Source organism: Protopterus annectens, chromosome 16.part0, assembly GCF_019279795.1.
Source record: "Protopterus annectens isolate FY-2018-M chromosome 16.part0, PAN1.0, whole genome shotgun sequence".
Lineage (NCBI taxonomy): Eukaryota > Metazoa > Chordata > Ceratodontiformes > Protopteridae > Protopterus > Protopterus annectens.
The window spans coordinates 860,624,377-860,647,471 of record NC_056750.1 but is presented as its reverse complement, the minus strand read 5'-3'; the positions used below and the strand labels follow the sequence as shown (position 1 = coordinate 860,647,471).

The window sequence follows — 23,095 nt, the reverse complement described above, 5'->3', positions numbered from 1 at the left end:
ATCTGAAATTCGAACACTAAAATCTCAGGAGTCTGCAGACCGGCACTTGCGAACTGCTTCTTGCACTGCGCGGCAAGAAAGACTGAAGAAAATGGCGCTGGATTCTTCTTTTATAGCCCTGACGTCAGGGAAAGGGTGACAGCAGCAGACTCAGGACCCAAGACTTTGGAATTCAGGCTGACTGAAGGCAACCTGCCAGCAGGATTACCCAAATGTAATGACTGCAACAGTGAAACACAAAGAACATCTGTATAATGTTCTTCGTGTTTCACTGTTGGTCATTACATTTGGGTAGAAGCCAAAGCTATGGATGGGAGATTGGAACTAAACAGCATTAGGAGCGGCTATAAGGCCCTCCAGAACTGCAGTGCCAAAGCCTGCCCTGGATTTGGAGAAGAGAGGCAAATAACGCTTTGTGAAGGTATGAACAGAGCTCCAAGTAGCAGCTTCTAGAATGTCTTTGGTTGGAACCCCTCTAAGAAAAGCTGCTGAAGTAGAGGCAGCCTGGTGGAATGTGATCTGCTCCCTTGGGCACAGGTTTACCATGGTGCAAGTAGCAGAAACGAATGCAGTGGCTTATCCACATAGAACTAAGTCTGCTTTGATATAGCCTTCCCCTCTGACCCTGCAGCAAATGCTATCAGTAGTTGCTCAGACTTTCTTAGAGATTTGGTCCTGTTTAAGTAGAATCTTAGTTGTCTGTGTGCATCCAATGAATGCAGTATCCGCTCACCCTTGTTCTGTGGATTTGGGAAGAAGGTTGGCAGATGAATGATCTGATGATTAAGAGCCACACTAGATACCATTTTAGGCATAAAGAGTGGATTAGTCCAGAGAGCCACCCTGTCCGGGTAAAAGATAATAAAAGGCTCCACTGCCATGAGAGCCTGTAGTTCTGAAATCCTTCTAGCTGAAGTGACTGCTAAAAGAAAATCTGTCTTCCAAAACAGAATTTTTTTATCTGAAGTAGCAGCTGACTCAAAAGGAGGTAGAGTGAGTTTTTCCAACACGAAATTGAGGTCCCATGCAGGAGTTGGTGCTCTCCTGGGAGGTCTTAAATTTTTGGCCCCTCTGAGGTACTGCTTTAGCACAGGATGAGAAAAGAGGGGAGGCTCTGTGTTGCAATGAGCTTGAAATGGCAGAGGAATGGATTTTTATGGAAGAAAAAGATAGGCCCTTGTGAAGCATCTCAGTTAAATATTGCAGAATCTGAGTAATATTGGGCATTGATGTGCTTATTCCTTGTGCTTGGTTCCAGGCACAGAATTTTTTCCATTTGTCAGCATAAGATATTCTAGTACTAGGCCTTCTAGCCTCCAAAATGACATGCACAGATTTGCTGACAGATGTAAAGTACAGTTTTGTACCTACCATAAATGTAGATGTCCGACAGGTATGCATCTGCAGTCCTAACATATGGGTTGTCCTGCCTCAGGCAGCCCTTCGGTCGGCCGGATTCCAAAGTCTGGGTCTGGCCTCGGCTGATGTCGCACTTCACCCGACGTCATAGCTGCTGTTTATTGGGTATAAAGGCATCAGCCGACGCCATTTTCCTCAGTGTTTCTTGCCCCAGATGCCAGGTGCCCTCTGGGAAGGCTAAATTTGGATAAAGGCAAATAATTCCAAACAGTAGAGAGCAAACAATATAAAAATATATGTATATATATATATATATATATATATATATATATATATATATATATATATATATATATATATATACACACACAAACAAATACACCATAATAGATTCCCCCAGCTACCTAAAAGAGGGGTAAATACCCTAGGAATACCACAGAGGGGAAGGAGGGTGGGTAATCCTGACTGCAGATGCATACCTATCGGACATCTACATTTATGGTAGGTACAAAACTGTACTATGTCCTTCAAGGATGCATCTGCAGTGCTAACATATGGGTAGAATACCATAGCCAAACTGGGGGAGGAGGCACCAAGATAAAGATGGTGTAGTTAAGATCCCTTGCAAAACAGCAGTTGCAAACCCTGCTCGGGATCTAGAGTATAAGGGAAGATTATAATGCTTGGCAAATGTATGCACGGAGCTCCAAGTAGCAGCTTCTAAAATGTCTTTGGTAGCCACTCCTCGTAGGAAAGCTGTAGTGATGGCTGTAGCTCTTGTGGAATGAGGTCTCATATTATCTGGAGTTGTCTTTCCATGAAAATAGCAAAATCGAATGCAATTTCCTATCCATTTTGAGATTGTCTGTTTTGAAATTGCTTTTCCTTGCATTCCTGTTGCATATGCTACCAGAAGCTGGTCAGTTTTTCTGCTGGTCTTAGTTCTGTCCAGATAGCGTAATTGTCTGTGCACATCCAAGGTATGTAGCAGTCTTTCCCCCCTGTTCTGTGGGTTGGGGAAGAATGTAGGTAAATGAATTGCTTGGTTCAATGATACTCTGGAGACCACTTTTGGCATAAAGGTAGGGTTAGTTCTCAGAGAGACTCTGTCCTGATGGAAGATAAGGAAGGGTTGTACTGCCATTAATGCCTGTAACTCAGATACCCTTCTTGCTGAAGTAATTGCTAGCAGGAAAGCAGTTTTCCAAGACAAGAATTGTAATTCTGCTGTTGCTGCTGGTTCAAAAGGGGGAAGTGTTAACTTTTCCAGCACAAAATTGAGATCCCATGTAGGTAAAGGTGGTTTCCTTGGAGGTTTTACATTTTTGATTCCCCTCAAGAACTGCCTGAGTAGAGGATGAGAGAAGACAGGAATCTTAACGGAGGAGTAAGACAGGCCACTGTGGAACAGTTCTGCTAAATATTCCAGGATGTGTGCTATGTTTGCCAATGAGACATTTTCTCCCTTTGCTGCACTCCAAATGAGGTATCTTTTCCACTTGGCTGAATAAGTCTTCCTTGTGGAGGGTCTGCGTGCCTCCAGGATAATGTCCTTAACCCTCTGAGATAAACCTGGGTTATTTTGTTTTATGCAATATTCCAAGCAGCTAGCTGCAGTGTTTTCAAGTTCGGATGTAGGATCTTGTAGCTGTCCTGTGTTAGTAGTAAGGGACATAGAGGTAGAGGCCATGCGTGTGTCCGAGACATGCTTCTCAGTAGCGGGTACCAATGTTGCCTCGGCCAGTCTGGAGCTATCAGAATTACCCTTGGCTGATCCTCTCTGATCTTCAGTAGAACTTGGTACATCAAGGGAAGAGGTGGAAATGCATATGTTGTCAGGTTTTTCCAGCTGAAGGAAAGGGAGTCCACCCTCCAAGCAAGTGGGTGGTATGCTCTGGTGCAGAATTCCTTCAATTGGTGGTTGTGTGGGGAGGCGAACAGGTCTATCTGTGGTAGTCCCCATTTCTTTGTTATGGCTTTGAAGATATCTGGATGCAGTATCCATTCGTGAGCATCCGTGGTAGTTCTGCTTAAGGTGTCTGCTAGAGAATTTTCTTTTCCTGGTACAAATCTGGCCTGAAGTTGAATGTTGAGATTCAGGGCCACATTCCACAGGTCCATTGCCATCCGGCATAGAGGATATGAATGTGTACCTCCCTGTTTGTTGATGTACCACATGACTGTGGTATTGTCCGTCCTTATCAGCAGATGACCCTGTTGAAGGAGTGGTCTGAATGCCTGGATCGCATGTTTCACTGCCAGCATCTCCTTTAGATTTTGTGTAGATTCAGCTGGTCTTGGGTCCATAGGCCTTGAATACACTTGTCCACCATGTATGCCCCCCATCCTAGGTCTGAGGCGTCCGTGGTGATGGTCTGGCTTGGACGAGGTTTGTGGAAAGGCAAGCCTCTGTTCAACTGACAGGCCTGTGCCCACCACAGGAATTCTTGCTTCAGGCATGGAATTATTGGAATCTGGGCTTCTAGACTGTGCTTGTGTTGAGACCATACATTCCTTAGGTACCATTGTAGCTTTCTCATATGCAGCCTGGCATGCAGAACCAATATTATGCAGGATGCCATGTAGCCCAGGGCTTGCAGGACTTTCCTTGCAGTAAGCTGAGTTTGTGTTGTTAATGTCATGAAGTAGACTGGTAGTTGCTTTTGTTTTTCTTCTGTGAGAAAAGCCATCTGAGTTGATGTATCTAGTTCTGCACCCAAGAATGTTATCCTTTGGGATGGTACTAGTCTTGACTTTTGCATGTTGACAGTGTATCCCAAGGCTTGCAACAGTTGTATGACATTTTCCAAATCTTTTGTTAATTTTGCCTTGTTGTCCGCTTGTATTAGGCAGTCGTCCAGGTATGGGTAAATTTGAATTCCCTGAAGTCTGCAATGATCAATTACTGATGCCAGGCATTTCGTGAATACTCTGGGCGCAGTAGATAAGCCAAAAGGCAATGCTGAGAATTAATAATGCTCTGATCTTGCAAGAAATCTGAGGTGTCTTCTGCAATCTGGTCGTATAGGGACGTGCAGGTATGCCTCCTTGAGATCTAGAGTCACCAGCCAAGACTCCTTGCCCAGCATGGGAAGAAGCTGCTGGAGGGTCAGCATTTTGAAATTTGGAACAATGAGGTATGCGTTCAGTGTGGACAAGTCTAGAATAGGTCTCCATTGATTTTCTTTTCTTGGTACAAGGAAAAGCCTGGAGTAAAATCCTTGGCCTTGTTCCATAGGTGGCACCTCTTCTATAGCGCTCATCCTTAGTAAGTTGTTGATTTGTCTTAGAGCGTCTGTTTTTTGGCTTGGTGGTAGGTTTGGCATTCCTCTCTTTTTTGGAAGAGTGTGGAAGTGAAACCTGTAGCCCTTGTCTATTGTTTGTAAAGTCCATTGGTCTCCTGTAATGTAATGCCAGTTGTCGGAGAATAAGGCTAGTTTTCCGCCCAAGGGTGCTTCCAGTTGTTCCCTGGTAGGCGGAACTAGAGCAAAGTCATTGTGTCTACCCTGTGGAAGTGGTTGTAGGTGATTCTGTGGCAGTACTTCTCTGGTTGGTAGGTTGCCACTGACGTCCCCTGTAGGCACCCCTAGATTGACCTCTGCCTCTTGGGCGTCTATTTCTGCCTCTCTGCGCTCTGGAGTTGTCTGGAAAGGACCAATTCTTCGAAGGCCAATTTCTGCTAAACCTCGGAGGTTGGACCTGTAAGAAATCCTTGACTGTTAGGGACAGATTTTGCTTTTTCTTCCACCTTCTTTAGAACCTCCTGTGCAGGGGAGCCAAACAAACTTTGTTTCTCCATGGGAGCATATAGGAGTTTTGACTTAACATGGTCTGGTAAGGATTGTTCTTTTGACCAGGCATGCCTTCGAATCACTGCTCCAGTCGTAGCTGATCTAAAGGAAGCCTCCAGTGCATCATAGCCACATTTTAAGAAATGGTTACTGACCTGCTGAGAGTTATGTACCAAATCCTGAAGGGACTTGCGGTCTAAAGGTTCAGGAGAAGACAGTTTTTTTTATTTAGCTGGTCTGCAACAGGAGCCTTATACAAATGGTAGTGTGTGTCCGGGACCCTGTAATATCTGTCTGGCTTGGCAGGGGCCGGAGGAAGAGAATCAGGAGCAGTACAGGCATCATTATATGCATCAACAACTGTTAGTACTGGTGGAATGGCTAAAGGCCTATGCTGTGGTAAGTGTAAAAAGGTCCTTAGCCTTTTCCTTGAATCTGAAAAATCCTGGCCCTGCCATTGGAAGTGTTCCCTCATAGCATGCAAGGTTTCCCCAAAGGAAAATTCTTCAGGAGGAGAAGCAGAAGGAATGGAGTCTTCTGCATCAGAATCCTCATAAGGAGAATATGGGCCTTCGTGAGGGTCTGAAATATCTGAGTCATCCGAGGAATAATCTGTAGAGACAGGTTCCGGGGGTTCAGTCCTAGGCCTCTTATCTGGAGGGGGCTGAGAGGCCGTCTGGGTGAGGCTGGGATCCTCTGATCAAAGAAATGAGATCTTCAGCCAGGCTGAGTATTTGGGAACTAGAGGTAGGCCTATGTGAAGGAGTTTTGGCAGGTAAGGCCTTAGAAGATTTAGCTGCTTTAGCCCTGGCAAAAGCCTTGATAGACATGGAAGCAGGGGGTCTAGCAGCCCCAAGTGCAGGTGTAGATATGTCTAAAGGAATAGTGTCTGACAAATCCTGGGTGCCTGCTTCTGTAGCAGTAAATTCAGTAGCAGATTCAGCCATGCTCTGTGAGGCCTCAGCTATTGGAGGCATGCTTTCGGCCGAAGGAAGAACCGGGGCCTCGGTTTCAACCGAAACCGATACATTCGTGGTTGGCCTAACTGTGGTTAGCCGAAACAGTGGGCCACGAATGTCGGTCCTTTTCCTTGCGCTTTTTAGCTAATTGAGTAGTCGGAGTCTCAGACGGCATTTTGTATGCAAAAGCGGGACCAAAAAACTCCTCTGCAAACTCCGACCGACATCTAAGTGTCAGTCGGTTGAAGGAAGCACAGGCTAGACAAGCTGATACGTCGTGGTCTGGGCCTAAGCAAGGAAGGCAGTAAGAATGGAAATCCTTATGAGGTATTTGTTTCCCACAAGTTAAACAATTTACTTTGTCTGACATCGGCTGAGGCAAGAAAGAGTTCCCAACGGGGTACTTAGCTTTTTAGAAGTCTTCGGTAGTAGAAATCTCTGGATCTGACCGACCGGCACTTGCGAACAGCTTCTGCTTCGGGCACCGCGCGGCAAGAAAGACTGAGGAAAATGGCGTCGGCTGATGCCTTTATACCCAATAAACAGCAGCTATGACGTCGGGTGAAGTGCGACATCAGCCGAGGCCAGGCCCAGACTTTGGAATCCGGCCGACCGAAGGGCTGCCTGAGGCAGGACAACCCATATGTTAGGACTGCAGATGCATCCTTGAAGGACATCTGGTGAAATTAGTTGATTAGCCATGCTGCCAGATTCTGAGTTTGGAGCAGAGTGTGCAGAATTTGATAGTTCTGCTGAGACAGCAGAAAAGGTGTCTGAGGCAGGTACCACAGAGGAAGGTGCGACATATTGCACAGGAGCGGGTACCAGCACTGGCAAGGCCAGTCTGGAGCAATCAGAAGCATCTTTGGTTTGTCGTCTGACTTAGTAAGACCTTGGAGAGAAGAGGCAGAGGGGGGAAGGCATAGATTGACAGGTTTTTTCCAGCTAAAGGATAGGGCATCCACTTTCCAAGCTTTTTTGTGATGAATTCTTGTGCAGAATTTGTCCAACTGATGGATCGTTTTGCCTCACCCCAAAACTATGTATGGGCTCCCCCATCTGCGTGTCAACATGCTGAAGTTTTGTGGAATCAGTTTCCATTCGTGTGGGTCCAATACGATTTCTGCTTAGTTCGTCTGCCAGAGTATTTTGCTTTCCTGGCAGGAATTGAGCTTGTAGGTGTAGTTGATAAGTCAAGGCAGTGTTCCACAAAGCCATGACTAGTCTTTAAAGGGGGTAGGAATGTGCCCCCCCCCCTGCTTGTTTATGTATCACATTACTGTGGTGGTGTCTTGTCTTTATCAGTAGTTGTCCTGGATGGAGATAGTCCTTGAAGGCTGTCAGAGCATTCTGTACAGCTAGCATCTCTTTCTAGCCGATATGCAGGTCCATTTGAATTGGGCTCCATTCGCCCTGAATGCATCTCCCTGCCAGATGCGAACCCCCAAGCATAACCTGATGAGTCTGTAGTCAGGGTTTGGGTGGCAGGGGGTGGAATGAATGACAGTCCCTTGTTTTGATGGCAGGCCTCTACCCACCATAGGAACTCTTGCTGCAGGCAAGGAATGATAGGAATCATTCTTTCCAGGCTGTGACAATGTTGACTCAAATTTTTTAGGTACCATTGAAGTTTCCTCATATGCAGTCTTGCATATGGAATTATTAGAATTCAGGAAGCCATGAAACCCAAGGCCCGCAGAATTTGTCTTGCAGATAGCTGGGTTTTTGTGGCCACTTGTTTGAAGTAAGTCATCAATTGAATTTGTTTTTCTGGCGTTAAGATAAGTCACCTGGGCAGTTGTATTCAAGCTTGCACCCACAAATGTAATTATCTGAGAGGGTACCCGTTGTGATTTATTTTCGTTTATGGTATAACCTAGACAAGTTAGAAGTCTTTTTATAAACGCCAGATGTTTCAGAAGAGTGTCCTTATTTTTCTGCCCGAATTACACAATCATCCCGGTAAGGATAAATTTTAATATTTCTTTGTCTACAAATGTAATTACTGGTGCCAGGCACTTTGTGAAAACCCTGGGCTTATTAAAAATAAGCGGTGCATCTTTGCAACAGGATTCAGAAGAGTGCTTAAATGTACAGACTTCTTGCATTGGCCGGGAATCGAACCTGGGTCAACTACTTGGAAGGCAGCTATGCTCACCACTATACCACCAATGCTACTTGTGGTCAGGGCCTAGGCAAGGAATACAGTACAAATGTAAATCCTTATGAGGTATTTGCTTTCCACAAGTAATACAATTAACTTTTACGGACATTGGTAAGGAGCAAGAAAAAGTTTCCCCAACGGGGTACTTAGCTTTAGGTTGAAGACTTAGGTTCTGAAACTTAAAAACAAAAATTTCAGGAGATGGTCGACCGGCACTTGCTAACTGCTTCTGCTTCAGCCCCGCATGGCAAGAAAGACTGATGAAAATGTCGGCTGCATGTTTTATACCAGACGACCTGAAGTCATGGAAGAACAGCAAGTGACGCAGGATCCAAGACCTTGTTAATCAGGCCAACTGAGGGCAACCTGCCAGCAGATTACCCAAATGTAATGACTGCAACAGTGAAACACGATAATCATCTGAGCTCCAAGGACACCTTTGAAGACTTCGACCCCTTCGAGGACTTGGAGGTCTGGTCAGTCTTGTCCAATGCTTCTGAAAGTCTGGCTTCAACAGCCCTTTATGCACAAACTTCCTTCGCCTTTCTAACATAACCCTGCCACTGAAGGAGTGGCAGACACAGCAATCCTCTTGTAAATGTACTGGCCCCAAGCAACACACACAAGAAACATGATCATCAGTAATGGACATTTTCTGCCCACAGGTACACCTCAAATCCAGACTTCTGTTTTTCAGACATGACAGAATCAAAACACTAATTATAAGATCCCTGATAATATATATAGGTTCATACTAGGCTATCTGCCCTAGGGCATTTATAAGCCTAGCCAGAGTGTGCTAAATTAATTTTGCTATGCCCTTTTTTGAGGTTAGTATACTGTGCCTCTGTCTAACAGTGACACAGAAGTGATACCCGGGGTAAACCTACGATCTCCCATCCACTCAAGATTCCTCTTGAAGAGAGTCAATGAGGGAATCTGCCTAACCTGGACTGGGATTTTATTCGAGTGAAGGGAGCCTCTGGGTTATGAATCTGTCACTCCAGCATGTCCCATTTATTTCAGTGCTGAGGTTCAAGTCTCGAGCACGTAGCTCGATGGGATTTTGATTTTCTGAGGTGCAACATGTCCATTAATTCCGGGTTGGACATGGGTTTATAAGTCAGGCACATATCGCCTCTGAGCAGGCGGTATGCCACTGAGTAGAGCTAGAGTTTCTTTAACCGGGCAGCATATGGCATCTGTTTGAGCCCTTTGATCCTCTTGGTGAGGTACTTCTGGGGTCTTTACAGTTTCTGCAGGCAGGTGTCTGGTAAGGTACATCCCAAAAGGGGCATTGTACTCAATTATGGGCCTGATGAGGGATGAGTAAAGAGGCACGATGACCTCCCCTGATCTAGATGCGAATCCCTTCATGATTAGGTGGGCTATATAAAATGTTTTTCTAACCACTTTGGCCACGTGGTTATCAAATGAGAGATTGCTATCAACTTGGGTCCCCAGGTCCCCAATTACTTCTTCTGTACTTAATGGATTACCACCTATGTGGTAATTTGTGGGCACTTTGTTTTTGCCAAAGGGGATGACTATACACTTTTTGGCGTTTAGCTTGAGGCCATGGCTCTGGCACCAGTTGTCTGTTTCTATGAGGCCCTTTTGGAGGATGCTTGTGTCGGCTGGAGTGTCGATTATGGTGCCCAGTTTGCAGTCATCTGCGAACTTGGTCAGCCACAGTCCTTCCGTGTTGGCCTGTACCTCCGAGAAATATATACCGAATAAGAGAGGTCCCAGGACTGAGCCTTGTGGGATGCCACTTGTAACTGGTTTGGAGTCTGACATGGCTCCAGCAATTCTAACCATGTGGGTTCTGTCCTTGAGCAAGTTTGCAACCCATCTAGTGACATAGGGGTTTATATTTAAGCTGGTGAGCTCATCTATAATGCCAGAGTGGGGTATTGTATCAAAGGCTTTTGCGAGGTCCACGTAGGCTGTGTGGACCACCTTCCCCTCGTCAATGGCCTTGGTGACTGTTTCAAAGAAATCAACCAGGTTTAAGAGGCAGGATCTGCCCTTAAAGCCGAACTGGGTAGGATCCAGTGTCTGTAGGTCCCCAATATCTTTATTTATGAGGTCCATGATGATCCTTTTCCATATCTTTGCAGACCAAGCTAGTCAGGCTTTTGGGGCAATAGTTTCCAGGATTCGTTGAGGCACCACCTTTGTGGAGAGGGACCGCTGTTGCTGTACGCCACTCTTTGGGTACACATCCTGTAGTAAGGCTGAGATTGAACAGTAGTTTTATGTTTGGGTTTAGCTCTACTTGGAGTTCATGTAGGACGCAGCCCGGGACACCGTCTGGTCCCACTGACGCTGTGTTTTTTGCTTTGGAGAGGGCAGCTCTTACCTGAGCATCTGAGATGTCAGGGGGGCAGCACTCTGCTGGGATAAATATTTTCCCTTTTGGTGGTTGGGGTGGGGGGGGGAGTTTGTGCTGAGCCTGTCAGCTAGGATGTTGGCAATGTCTGTGGGTTCGGTGCATTTTGGACAAATTCTGAGCATATCTGGGAATTCCCACCCAGGTTCCTAACATAACTAAAGAAAGCCTTGTGATTATCCTTAGTGTCCTGTGCAATTTTTCTCTCGAAGCTGGCCTTAGACGATTTTATGAGTGCCCGTAGTTTTTTGCTAATACTGATCAGAGAAGCCTTCCCTTTTTGGGATTTTGCTCTATCATGTAGTAGCTTCCTCCTTCTATTGTATAGTTTGTTTATGGCTGGGGTCCACCAGACAGGATGTCTGCCTTTGGAGGATTGGGTCGTGGTTTTATTTGGGATTGCATGATCCATGCATTCCTGAAGGTGTTCATAGAATGCGTTTATAAAGGATTCTGTGGTCTGGGCCGTATTTTCCACAGGCCCGGGGGCTTTGAAGGATTCCAACTCGGTTTTGAGGAGTGCAAAATTTGCTTTAGAGAAGTTTTTCACTGTGGTTTTCTGGGCTGGGGGTGGAGCTGGGATGTGAATATCCAGTGAAATTAGTTTATGGTCGGATCCTACCAGTGAGGGATACACTTCTGGTCTGGAGCATAGAGTCCCCATGTTGGTGATTATCAGGTCCAGTATCTTTTCCCCTCTTTTGGGAGTGGTAACAAGTTGTTCCACAGCATTTGAGTTTATAAACTCTAGGAACCTTTGGGCTAGGGTGTTGGAGCTAGAGTAATGCTCCCAGTATATGTTTGGGTAGTTGAAGTCGCCCAGTATAATGGTGTTCGGAGAGACCTTCATATTTTCCAGTGTTCTCAGGAAAGCAGAGTGGGGTTCCTGGGTTTGGGAGGGTGGTCGGTAGCAGGCTATAAACTGGAAGGAAGTTTTACCCACTGTTAGTTAACATGGATAGTCTCTGATGCTTCGTGCTGTGCCACCAACCTGGAGGTGTGGGCATCTTGGGACGAACATTGATACTCCCCCTCCTTTTGTGGTTCGGTCCAAGTTTTGGGGCCTAAAAGCATGGTATGAGTTATAACCTGGTAGTGCTGGGGTGCTCTCGGGAGTCTTGAACCAGGTTTCTGTTACTGCACAGATATCGATGTTCCCCATGCTAAGGAGAGTTTCGAGTGCGTGCATCTTGAGGTTTAGACTTCTGGCGTTAAGTAGCATTACTCAGTTTCTTATCCCATGTGATACCTATGGAGGTGGGTTTGTCTTTTGAGCCTTGCCTAAAAAAGGCACTATGGGGGTAGCACGAGCCTTTGCCAATATCCGAAAGCCCAGGGGTGAAAAGTGCAAGCAGTCCCTAGCGAAGCATCGTGGCTTGTCGAGCATGTCATCCCAGGCTGACAGGCATTGGATCCCCTTTGAATGACACCAATACTTAAGCCAATTGTTGAAACTGATCATCTTGTCTTCATATTGTGGCATCAATTTTTGGTGAGGGTAAGATGCTACTCAAGGTCAGGGTCATACTGGCCTGGGCTACATGCTCAGAGAGCTCTCTTTTCATGTAGTCCAGGGAGGTAAGTCTCAGGTCATTCACACTAGCACGGACAATGACAGTCATATTTGTACTTCCCTTGGAGTGACCTGAGTGCTTGTGCTATGTGGCGGATCCTAGCGCCTGACAGGCAACTCACCGTGACCTTCTTGTTCAGCCTGGTGAGCGGGATGTCAGTGTGCCTGACGATAGAGTCACCTATTACAAGTGTATCAGGTGTGTTTAGCCTTAAGGGCTGTGACTGTTCAGCGCATTGGCTTTGTGAGCTATGTGCTGCACGTGTTTTGTTTTGGGGTAGCGGTTGCTTGGGTGTCTGCTTTGGAGGTCTCTGCTGCTTAGGCAGATTTTTATTTAGAGCCTCAGAGTATGTTTTTGTGTGTTTGTGTGTTTGGTTTGCTGTCGTGGTAGGTCTATGTGAGACTGGAATTGTAGTGAGTATGGTTTTCTTCTCCTCCTGACTGGTTTCGCCAGTACCGAGTTGAGACCGCTTAGCCTCCAGTATGGCTATATGGTTGCATCACTCATGTGTTGGAATTTGTTGGGAGGAGGAGAGAGTTTTGTCCGTGTACATGAGGAAGTTGTAACATTGCCTCAAGATTCCCAGATTCACCAGCTGGACCAGAGAGGAGATTGACAACTGACCTTTGGACATGCTAGAATAGTATTGGGAATTCCTTTATAATTGAAAAAAAGGGCCAATGGGGAACGGGGTACTCAAGGGGAGTTTGTGGGGGTGTAGTGCTTTTAATATTTTAGTGCTGACTTATAGAATTGCTTTAGTGAGCAAGTGCCAGGTAACAAATGCAATGTGTTACAGGTAACAAATGCAAAAATGACAAACAGTAACTCTTTCAAGTGAAACAAGGAAATAAGTACAGTAAGCAATGCAGATATCACTAGGAATCCACAGAAGTGCTGAAAAGCCACATTTTAGGTGAATTAGCGTTTCAGGGAAATAAGCAAACAAGCATACAAAGCTAGATTCAGCAGGCCTGGATCTAGTCTGCTACAGCAAACAAGGTGTACCAATTTCAGTAAGAAACAGTTCAAATATTCAGGCACTATAAGCATTTAACCAGAAATTCCCAGCTCAGAAGGTCAGAGTCCAGCCTCTCCTCCCACAAGAGTGCAGACCACGAACTTTCTTAATGTAAATTAACTGGCCTGAAGCCCAAGTGCTTAAACCAGAATTAATACACTTAGAATAACAGACACTGAGCCCTCAATAAGCAGTTCCCAACTTAGAAGGATGTAAGCTACCTGTTCTGTCACTACAGTGCAGACCACAAACCTTAATGTAAAACAACTGGCCTGAAGCCCAAGTGCTTAATCCAAAAGACTTTGAATGATAGCTACACTTTAATCAAGTTACTACCAAGCAGTAATAAATACAACTGAATACTTTAAAGAATGCCTGGATAGTGCCCAAGTTATACAAAGCTAGATTCAGCAGGCCTGGATCTAGTCTATGCTACAGCAAACAAGGTGTACCAATTTCAGTAAGCAGCAGTTTAAATATGCAGGCACTATAAGCCTTTAACCAAAAATTCCCAGCTAGAAGGGCAGAGTCCAGCCTCTCCTCCCACAAGAGTGCAGACCACAAACCCTTTTAATGCAGATAGGCCTCTTAGGTCTAGGGTGGCTAACCAGGCATCTTTGGGCAGCACAGGGAGAAGCTGCTGTAGGGTGAGCATTTTGAATTTTATCACCAGGAATGTGTTTAGAATGGATAGATCCAAGATTGGGTGCCAGGTGCCCTCTCTTCTGGGTACCAGGAAAAGTCTGGAATAGAAGCCTGGGCCTATCTGTTCCGCAGCAGCAGGCTGAATTGCCCTCATGGAGAGCAGGGAATGAACCTGGTTTTGTGCCTCTGTCCACTGGTTTGGAGGAAAATCTGGGAACCCTTTGGGGTTGGCAGCGTATGAAAATAAAATTTGTACCCCTGCGACACCATCTTGAGGACCCATCAATCGTTGGTGATGGAAGCCCAGTTTTTTTGCATGGGAGGCAAGTGTTCCTCCTAGGGGCACAAGCAGATGGGCAGAGATGAGAGAAGGAGTTGAGAATGGGTGCTTAGCACTCCCTGTTTTAGAAGTGGAGGTACTCCACTGCTTAGATCTCTGCATACCGAGACTGCTTTTGGAAGATCCGTTTCCCCTAGGTCTAGTCTGAGGTGGCCTTGAGGGGGCTGGAAACGACCAATGTTTTGAGGGACAATGCCTACTGAATCTTGGAGGCTGTACTTGCTGTAAGTCTGTCTGCATAGACTTGGCTTTTTCTTCAATCTTTTAAAAATCTCTTCTGCTTTGGTGCCAGTCTTTGTTTAGTGGTGCGTCCAATAATTTTGATTCAACATGGTCTGGCAAGGTCTGTTCCTTGAGCCAAGCATGCCTTCTAAGTTCAGAATCCTGTGACTGCTGCCCTGCAGGAAGCTTCTAGTGCATCAAACCCAAAGGGTATGCTTACTAACTTGGCTTGCAGAATGCATAAGCTCCTGTAAGTATTTCCTGCACAGTCCGGGAAGGTAGATAATTTGTTTAATAAGTTCCGTAGTATGTTGCTGGTATTTCAGCATGTGGAACTGACAATTTAATGCTCTAATGGCAAGAGTTGCAGTGGTGTATACTTTTTTACCCCATCTGTCTAAAGCTCAGGAATCCCTGTCCGAAGGGGTGGGATTCTTAGCTGTGGCTGCTTTCATTTCTTTAGGTCATTGGGAGATGACCTCTGGGTCAGCAGTAGGATTTTTGAAAAGAAATTTGAGAGTCAGGGACTCTGTAGTACCGGTCAGGTTTCCTGAGAGCAGGAGGTGGAGTATCAAGAGTTAAACTGGATTCCATAAAATCATCCACAACATCCAGAACAGGAGGAATAGCTAAGGGTCTGTGCTGTGGTAAATCTAAAAATTTCCCCAAGTCTTTTTGGACTGAGGATAATCCTGGCATTCCCAATGGCAATGCTCTCTCAAAGTATGTAGGGTTTCACCAAAAGAAAAATCCTGTGAAGGAGAGGCAGAAGAAATCCTCTTAAGCAGGAAAGGGCATGTCTTCATAATCAGAAACCTCAAGAGTCATCAGACTCTTGGTCAGATAAAGCTGCTGGGGAGCTGCTGGGGACAAGTCTCTCTTAGCAGGGGTAGGCTGGCTTCCCCTTATCAGCATAACTTCTTCCACCATTTTAAGCATCCGAGACGGAGGCATGGAAGCAGGCGCTTGCAGCTGGGTCGCCCATTTTCTAGGAGTAGTTCGTACTCTGGGCCTTAGAAACTGCAGTTTAAGAAAGAACTGAAGATGCGAAAGAAGTCTGTTAGTGTCGAATATCGGCAGTGCGAAGTACTTCCTCAGAAGCCGGTGCCTGTACAGCAGCTCCGGACCCATCCAAGGTAGAAACATCCACAGGTTCCATAGTCAAAGATTCTTGCGGCTTACAGGACTCTGAACGGGTCTCTGTAGCGGCCTGCAAATCCACAGAAGCGGGCTTCAGGGAGTGCAAAAGCACCTCACTGAGTAACTGCGAACTGGCAGGTAGCTTAAAGGAAGCGTCAGCATTTTTGGACCTGTGCAGTCTTCTCTGTCTTTCTCCTTACATTTTTTCGGATCAGTAGCCAGATGGCTTACAGAAGCCATTTCGGAATATGGAGATAGACAGCGCAAATATTTAGCTACGATAAGGGCCTGACAAAGTGTAGTTCTGGCATTGAACAAAGCACAAAACCAACAGCGAACGACGTCGTGGACTGGGCCTAAACAGGTGGCGCAGTAAGGAGGGAAATCTCGGTGTGGTATTTGCTTTCCACAGGCGAGACAATTGTTAACTTTTTCTGAAATCTGTTAGAGCAAGAAAAAAGGATCTCCAACATGGTACTTAGCTGTAGAAGACTTCAACTTCAATTACGAAAACTCTAGGTAGCGACCGACCAGCACTCATACGAACTGCTTCTGCTTCAGGCTCCTCGGCCAGAAAGACTGATGCAATGGCATTGTCCGTTTTTTATACCACACAGACCTGACATCAATCCTGGAGAGACAGGAACCAACACAGAAATACTAAGCCCTCTGGTATTCGAGCAGACAGAGCTACCACTGGCAGGATAACCCAAGTGTGATGACTGCAACAGTGAAACACGAACATCAATTCTTTCCAAATCTGTCCAACACCATGGGCTCATTTTTAAGGGGTGTAGATAGAGGTGCTCTTTGGAAAGCTCTTACCAAACGTTTCCCTCCTCATCTGGTCTGGGTATGCTGTTATCTCCTCCTTCCCTTGGTTTGAAAACGACGCCCTCTTCCTTTTTGCTGCGCTGATGTCTGCTCTGAATCACCTACTGCTCCATTGGCTTCCGTAAAGGATTTGTGTTCCGTATTCAGACTCTCAAAAGAAACACTTTCTGCTGGTCGATTCATCCGCCGATGATGCTGAGGTCTCTCCTGCGGTTGATCTCGGGCCCCTAGTGACATCACGGGAAGCGCCTCGCTTCCTCTTAAAGCTGTACTGCCAAGAGAACAGCTTACCCGAATCGTGATCTCTGACAAATTCATAAAGTGTTTACACATTTTATATAAGCAAGGGGAAATGATGCCAGATAGATGATTGTATATAGCAATGAAGGAAGCCTAATTGAAAAATTAGCGGATGGTGTATCAATTATATAATTAAATGCTCTTTAAAAATGGGTGGTGTTTGTCATGGAAATTGTATTCCAGGAGAAGGCCGAGGTACCAGAATTAAAAACTTTTCAAACGCACAGCAACTGGTGTTCTCATTCTGTATACTAAAATATTTGGAAAGAACACTCAGATGCCTCCAAAAGCCAAAGCAAGATCCTAAAGGGGCTTCCTTGGCACAGACCCAAGTTGGCTCCATAAGAGATACCCAAGCAGAGCTACTCAAGACCAAATCACTTAAGGGCAGAGACTGCTCTAAAAACCTTTGGACTCCATCTTGACCTCTTGGCTCAGAGACCTTTCACCATCTGATGGCACAGGAGTCGAACAGGTGCTGGAAAATGCCAGTCAAAGCAGACCACACACTTTGCTCCAATGTACTCTCAAGGGCATCACTTGGAACTCTAGGCACCACATCCAACAGGTAGACTGGAAAAGGAGAAATCAATAAGGGAATTGGGGCCTGACCCACAGCCCCCAGACAGGGAGGTACTTGGAAGACCATCCGTGTTCCAAGAATCTTTCACATCATACTACTGATGTTGGTTTCTGTAAGGCTTTGACTATCAAAACGGCTTGAATGAAAAATGCTGTCCAAAGGGTGATCTGGAACAGCCCGAGTCATTCTGTTGAAGTATGGGAAAGTGGAGTCTAGGGACTGCCCGGCTCCAGTCAGAACTTGCTCTTGTCCTACAACCAGATACAACTGGCTTGCAGTCTTCACTGCCAAACAGATAAATGGATCTCTTAAGATTTCGCCTACTACTATTTCCCCTTACTTCATTCCCGCTCTCCTTTTCTGCATCTTTTGGAAATCTCTCCTACTACTATTTCCCCTTACTTCATTCCCGCTCTCCTTTTCTGCATCTTTTGGAAATCTCTCCTACTACTATTTCCCCTTACTTCATTCCCGCTCTCCTTTTCTGCATCTTTTGGAAATGTCTCCTACTACTATTTCCCCTTACTTCATTCCCGCTCTCCTTTTCTGCATCTTTTGGAAATGTCTCCTACTACTATTTCCCCTTACTTCATTCCCGCTCTCCTTTTCTGCATCTTTTGGAAATGTCTCCTACTACTATTTCCCCTTACTTCATTCCCGCTCTCCTTTTCTGCATCTTTTGGAAATGTCTCCTACTACTATTTCCCCTTACTTCATTCCCGCTCTCCTTTTCTGCATCTTTTGGAAATGTTAAGATTCGTCAGGTTTCTTTTGTGGAAAGTGAAGCAGATAAAATCTAGAAGTTTATCTCCTGCTTGGGCAGGGAAAAGCCATTTAAAGATGAACATTTCTTCTAATCAGCTAAAAGCCCATTTGAAAGGAAGTCTAGTACTCGCCAAGTAAAATACTAAGAATGGCATCTAAAGAAGAAATCTGCAAAAGATCAGACTAGAACTTGCCAAAAAATCCACTTCTTTGCACAGAGCCCTCAAGATCACGTCTTGACTGAAAAGGCAGCAAATTATATCAGATCAAATACTCTAGTGACAAGTGGGAATTGTGAGTAGGGGAAAAGCCCGAGTCTTGGATCAAAGAGATTGAAAAAGCCATTCAAGTCTGATCTGATAACCCATTCAGTGAGTCAGGATGGAAAAGGTATCAGACTCTAGGAATGCCTTTTAAAGTGTGCTCATCGCCACACCTGCTGTCTTCTCATGACTAATGGGCTAATGTTAGTTTTTAGATATAACCATACACCTTAAGCGTACATCTTTAAGAGGAATGTTCCTCATTGAGTCTAAGTACATGTTCCTCACAGCTCCACATTGAGAGGTTCCGTCTCACATTCAGTATTATGAATTTTTTTAAACAGATATCCACTGGTAAATGTCAAATCATATTAAAAGAGCGTTAAGTATAAAGCAACACATTTTAACCATAATGGGACTTCCTAGCTGAAACTGTTAAGTTGCTAGTAGATACTTCACAAGATGTAGTACTCCACAATTTGGAAATTTAAAGTTTGAAATTTATGGGTGGAGCTACAGGTAGGAAGCAGATTTAGAGGTTTACCATCAATTTTAACAAAAGTGTGTGCATGTATGTTTCTATACAGATAAATATATAGATCTCTACACACATTTTACTTGCTTTCTTCAGGCGAGCAACAAGACTGTCATGTGATAAACTTTGGGGAGCATGGGAGGAAAATATTGTACCCAGCTATGAGCTAAGCAAGAGTACAGGGAAATGATGCTGCATTGTTAGTGAACATGTCTGGAAGTGCTAGTTAAATTTGTTAGCAACAGTATTTCAGTATGAAGGGCGGCTGCAGTGGTTCAGCGGTTAGCATTGCCGCCTCACACCAAGAGATTCTCTAGTTCAATCCTCAGCTGGGGTGCCTTCTGTGCAAGTCTGCATGTCCTCCCTATGGTCGCACGGGTTTCCTCCGGGTGCTCCGGTTTCCTCCCATATCCCCAAAGACATGCGGTAGGTGGATTGGACACTCTAAATTGGCCCTAGGTGTGAGTGTGCGCGTCTTCAGTGGAAGGCTGGGCGCCAGACTGGCAACTTGACACTGTAAACTCCACTGCCAAGTGATCTGCTGTAGCGACCCCTAACCGTGAAAAGCTGAAAGTATTTCTGTATAAAGACAACCAGGGAACTTGTTTTTTCTGCACACAACGTATTATATTGCCTTCCATTTTATCTCAGTGTGTGCCAACTTATGTATATTTTTATCCATTTCTATTATAAATTTACATAAACATCTTAATGCGCACACACAAATCACAACTGTGTAACAACTTGTAACATATAGATCTCTGTTGCAGTAATGCTGACAAGCCAGCATGTCTTCCTCATGTACCATACATCTAATTTAGACCTAGACATGAGAGCTACATGCTGGTACACATAGGCCTAACAGGCACCAAAATCTTTCTTGCCCCAGACAGAAACTAGGACATACTCTGGTAATACACGCAACAGAGTGAGAACCAAATAAGGGATCCACATCAGCCTATACAGAAAAAGGGGCAGGGGAGGAACGGTACACAAACACCAACAGTGATCTATTCAAACATCTAATGTTATGGTAAGTTTAGACAACTATTATGATTGTTGTTGAATCACGGTTGCAGTAATGCTGACAAAAAAGTTATGTACTTACCATAACGTTCCATGTGAGTTGTTCATCTCGCCTTCATTCTTTACTGATGAGTTCGGGGCCAATCGCTCAGCTCCAAGTCTGCCAATTGCAAAGCTCAAGGTCTTCAAATAGCTTGAGGCCAAGTCCCTAACCCATGATGCACCTAGAGTTACCTCAGACCTTGATTGCTGCGTATAATACCATATGTCATTTTTTCACTCCCAAGAGAAAGGAATAGAATGATTGATCAACCAGGATGGATCATCTCAGTCAAGTAACGGCCTAGGAGGGGGTAGGAGGGAGGGGCGCAAGAATGAAGGTGAGATGAACTCGCACAGAAGTTATGGTAAGTAAATAACTTCTTTATGTGAAGTTGTTATATCGCGTGGTTCATTCCTCACTGATGGGTAGCGTCCTAAGCACCATCAACCTCGGGTAGCTCAGGGAAGTATATTCCTCAGGACCGTGGATCCAAAGGAGGCCCTGTCAACTTTATGAGTGATAAAGGTATGAGGTTTTGTCCGAGTGGTTGCTGCACAAATGTTATCAATAGGAAGTCTGGCAGAAAAGGCAGAGGATGTAGACACAGCTCTGGTGGAGTGAACCTTAATTGTGTTTTAAGGGCATATTGGCAGCTGAATAAGCAAAGGTGATACAACCAGACAACCATTTAGACAGAGTTGTTTTAGTCACTGGCCTACCCTTCCAGGAATCTGAAAATGAAACAAAAAGCTGCTCTGATTTCCTGAAATCTTTTGTTCTATCCAAATAAAATCTGGGATGTCTGATCAAGTTTGTGCATGTACTCTAAATTGTTTGAATGGTTGGGGGAAGAAGACTGGCAAATCAATAATTTGGTTGAGATTAGTTTCAGTGCAAACTTTGGGCAAGGAAGGGGGTTGTTCTAAGTGGGAGACTGTTAGCATGGAATATCAAATAAGAAGGCTTGATTAGAGCCTGAAGCTCTGACACTGCTGGCAGAATTAACAGTTACTAAAAAGATGTTTTCCATGACAAAAGTTTGAGGTCACATGAGGAAGTTGGTTCAAATGGCGGAAGAATTATGCGAGAAAGCATACAATTTAGATTCCATGGAGAATAGGGGGATTTAGGTGGTCTAATATGAAAGGTCCCCTTGAGAAAGGCTTTGAATAACTTGTGTGACATAATATTCAATTCTTCGAAACCAAGATGAAAACTAGAAATGGCAGCCAGTTGAACACGAACTGTTGCTGCCGCAGCTGAAAATCATAGTCAAGAACTATAAAATGGAGGCCATAGTGGCTTGATAAGGATCAGTATTGTTTTTAGAGGCACATAAAGAAAATTTTTCCATTTGCTTATAGCTTACTCGATTTACGAGAGGATAGGAGAATTTGCTTAGTCTCATTAGAAATGTTATGGAACCTGGCTATGACAGGAATTGGAACAGCCAAGCTGTTAGCTTCAGGGGCTGCAGAGAGGGATGGAGTTCCTCTGAGTGTGTCAAGTCTGGAACTGGGTCAAGAATCCTCCAAAAGATGAGGTCAAAGCAAAGGGAACCAAATCTGACGAGGCCAATGAGGGGCTATTAGAATGATAGTCCTTCCCAGTGTTTTTGCTTTCTGCAAAACCTTGGGTATCAATGGGATTGGTGGAAATGCATAGAAGAGGCCCGGAGTCCAATCGTGTATGAGTGTCCCTTCGGGCTTCTCCTGGACAGGGAATCGGGGCAAAGTAGCTTCTGCATTTCATGTTCATGTGACTGGCAAAAAGGTCGCAGAAAGGCTGGCCCCACCAGCAGAATATCCTATTTCTTTGAGGGACCACTCATGGTGCAATAAAATTGATCTCTTCAGCTTGTCTGCTATCACGCTGCATTTCCCCGGGATGTGCATTGCCAACAGAAAGCCCTGGGTGAAAAGAGCGCACTACCGTACTCAGAGCCTCGCAACAAAGGGGGTAAGACCTGGTTCCTCCTTGTTTGTTCAAGTACTAGACCACTGACATGTCTGTCTGAATCGCAATCGTACCCACAGAAGAAAGTTCTGAAAGTACTGCAATGCCCAAAGCACTGCTCTCATCTCTAGGACATTGATATGTAGAGGTCTCTTGATCAGTCCATGTGCCTTGAGCTGTCTTTCCCTGAAAATGCACCCCCCCCAAATCAGGGAAGCGTCTGTGGTCACTGTGGCCGCTGGAAAAGGTAGCACAAATAGACGCCCTATTGTGACGAACTGAGGTCAACCACCACTGAAGATCACTTTTGCAGGAATTTGAGAGGATTATGAGAGACATGGGAAGCTCATGGTAAGAACATTGACTGAACAACCGCCATTGTAGCATCCGCATGTGCATATGACCTAGTGGTATGGCTAGAATTGCTGCTACCAACAGGCCTAACAATTTCAGAACTTCTGACACTGGTGGTTTATCTTTGGAAATCAGAACGCTGACGTGCTGATGAAGAAAGACTTTCTACTGGAAGCCCAAGTGTGGTGGTGTCCAGTTCTACTCCTATAAAAACGATATGTTGAGATGGTGACAAGGCAGATTTTTCTGAGTTGACTAATGCCCAGTTGATTGCAGTGACAGAGTGGACTCCCTGGCCTGAATGAGTTGATGCCTGGTGGTGCCAGTAAGGAGCCAATCGAATAGTTACGAAAACACCTGGAATCCTAAACGCCTCAGGTGAGCTGTGACCACTGCCATGCATTTGAACACTCTGGGGGGCTGTAGTGAGGCCAAAGAACAGGGCTCGAAACTCAATGATCAGATCCCAGCCGAAAGCACAGATGATCCCTGGATGGCCTGGCCATTTTTATGTGGTAGCACGCATCCTTGAGATCCATCAAGCACATCCAATTGTCTTTCCCTAAGAAGGGAAGTATAGACTTAAGCGTGACCATCTGGAACTTCTCCTCCTTTACAGATTTGTTCAGTCTGCTGAGGTCTAATATGGGTCTCCAGTCCCCAGCCTTTTTTGGAACTAAAGAAACTTAAGTTCTGGATCCTGTCTGGTCTGCTGGGACTGGCTGCATGACTCTTTCTTAGCAACATTTGGACCTCTATTGTTGCTTGTTCCCTGTAACTGGATGGAACATCCGGGATTTTTCTTATGGGTGGAAGGGGGTGTGGT

General features: G+C 45.1%; 1 protein-coding gene and 1 non-coding gene across 2 annotated transcripts in view; both read right to left on the bottom strand.

The window, feature by feature from the left end:
* SUPT16H (SPT16 homolog, facilitates chromatin remodeling subunit) overlaps nucleotides 1-23,095 on the bottom strand; it is a 3,088,153-nt gene that overhangs the window by 2,263,930 nt on the left and 801,128 nt on the right. The window lies entirely within an intron of this gene.
* TRNAG-UCC lies at nucleotides 8,213-8,284 on the bottom strand. The gene has a single exon. It is a non-coding gene; the product is annotated as a tRNA-Gly (tRNA).